This window comes from Apis dorsata, unplaced genomic scaffold, assembly GCF_000469605.1.
Source record: "Apis dorsata unplaced genomic scaffold, Apis dorsata 1.3 scaffold_51, whole genome shotgun sequence".
Taxonomy (NCBI): Eukaryota; Metazoa; Arthropoda; class Insecta; order Hymenoptera; family Apidae; genus Apis; species Apis dorsata.
Window position 1 is genome coordinate 9,595 of NW_006263352.1, and position 2,819 is coordinate 12,413.

The following is a 2,819-nucleotide window of genomic DNA, read 5'->3' on the forward strand; positions in this document are numbered from 1 at the left end:
AATCTTCCGATAAATCGTTTCGAAACGAAACACCGCCTCCCGTATCACGCTCCCCCCGATTACACTTGTCCTCGCTAAAATTCGTATCCGTGAGCGGCTCGTAACGTCGACCATCCGATCGATCTTTATCATCGATGATTGAGAATCTCGCGAGATCTCGTTGAGAAAAGGAAAGAGAATGAAAAGAAGAAAAAGAAAAATTGGAAAGATTTCAATCGTGATAAAGATCAAGGCTAAAAAAGACGACACGTTATAGCGACATCCGTTTCTTCTTCTTCTTCTTTTTTTTTTTCTTTTTTTTTTTCCCCCTATTGTTTTTATCGCTCGAGTTTTGCAATACCGCACGGTCGGATTCGAGTTCGGGAAAACGAAGCGAGCACGAGATCGATTCGCGTTCGAGCACGAGTGTCGCGCGTCGAAAACAATGTAACGGTGACGTAACGGCGAGAAAGCTCGATCGACCAATCAACCGTTTAAAATTGTCTCGAGCCTCGAGAGGTGAGACAAAAGCTTGACTCTTTATTGGTTCGAGATACGAGCGCGCATGTTCGTTCCACGTTCTCGATTCCCACGTTCTGTGCACGTGGCGAGCGAAGAAGAATAAGTAATTTTGAAATTTCTTGCGCCTAACGCGTGATCGCGTTCACGTTTCACCGATATAAAATTATGATCATTGCCTGATAATGATAATCACGAATACGATCATCTTCGATATCCGTCCTCTTTCCTCTTTTATCAAATTTCACTCGATCGTATTATTCCCTTTTCCTCGCCCACGTTTTCTTCTTCTCTTCTCTTCATCTCCGTCTCCTTTTCACCACTCTTTCCCTTTCCCTCTTCTCTCGCTCGGATATCATTTTATCGCGCGTATTAACAACGAGACGCGATTTAACGATTTACCACGGTATCGAAAAATCTGCTTTTTCGAAACGTTAAGATAACGTGCTATTATAATCGTATATAACGACAATTATCTCTTTTTCCTTCTTTCTTCTTTTTTTCCTCTTATTTCGATGGCCGGAAAATTTAACACTTGTGGAATTCTTATACCGATATTTCGGAAAATAAATATGGAACGACTTTTTCCCGATTCGTATCTAATTCTTTTGTCTTCTTTTTCTTATTTCGGATTTAACACTTGTGCAATTCTTATATTATTATTCTCGATATTTCGGAAAATAAAAATTCATAGAACGACTTTTTTTCGATTCGTATCTAATTCTTTCCTCTTCTTATTTCGATAATCGGATTTAATACTTGTGGAATTTTTATACCGATATTTCGGAAAATAAATATGGAACGACTTTTTCCCGATTCGTATCTAATTCTTTTGTCTTCTTTTTCTTATTTCGGATTTAACACTTTTGGAATTCTTATATCGATATTTAAAATAAAAATTCATAGAACGACTTTTTCTCGATTCGTATCTAAATTCTTTCTTCTTCTTTTTCTCTTATTTCGATAATCGGATTTAATACTTGTGGAATTTTTACACCGATATTTCGGAAAATAAAAATTCATAGAACGACTTTTTCTCGATTATAATTCGTATATTATAAACGTTACGTATTAAAGATTCGATATTTTATCGCTTCTTGTATCTTTCGGGGAAATAAGAATACGAACCTTGAAAATAAATAAAATTTTATTATTTCTTTTACGATCCGCAAAAGAGTTTAAACGAGATCTATGCAACCTTGTATTGTTTGAAATAGTCGGCAAAAATCATTTATTTACAAAAATTTATGTTTTTACCTATTTTTCAACGATCGTAAAATCGTAATGAGATTAAATTAAGGACAACGTATATCTATGAAGAAAATACAATGCTTATTTTTTTTAACGATATATTCTAAATCGTTTCATTTATGATAAAAATATATGCATCATCCAAGCGATTATATGAATGTACAACGGTATTCATGACGTAATCCTAAAGATTACTAAATTATACAATTATTATTAAATATTTAATAGAATCGATTATCCAATTACAAAAAGATAGAAACGATCCTATCACACATGATTCTATAAATAAATAATTTCTCATACATCGTGATACAAGGCATTTTAAAAAATAGCTGAAAAGAAACAATTGGAACGAATCTTTTTTACTATTTACTTACTTACTTACTTACGATTAGTTTGTAAAAGTTTGCATTCTTGTTCGATCCTTGTTTACAAATATCCATCCAATATCATATCATTTTATTTAGCTCACGGCTCGCAGTTCGGAAGGACCAATTTGAAACGATTTGATCGATCTGTAACAACGATAATCTAACCAATTTTAAATTTTAAGGAAAAGAAAGACGAAAGTTGTTGCAAGAGTATTCGAGATAATGAAAAAATTATGTTCGATTGGCTGGAAATGATAATTTCTTGATTGTTTCGTAATCTTACCACGAGATATAATCGTACCGTGTCCACGAGATATCCACGAGCAATCCATAATAGTCCTAAATGGTGTTCTTTTGATTTTTTCAACATTTTTCTAAATTCTTACCATTCTCGAGTTTAATCGCGTAATTCTACGCGCATACCTCTCTTCTATCGACCAAATTACAATTTTTATTCTTCTGGTTTCTTTTACTTTTGTTTCTCGAACACGAGAATTGCGTACAAATTTTCTTTAAATTTTCTCTTTTATCATTGCGCATTCAAGCGTGCACGTACAGGTACACGTCAAATTATTCTTTTCAATTCCTTCGATTCGTGTAATTTTATACACGCGTACTTATCTAGAACAAACGAAGCGAATTTTAGAAATTCTTATATTCGTTGTAAAAAGAGAAAGAAGAAGAAGAAGCGAAGAAAAA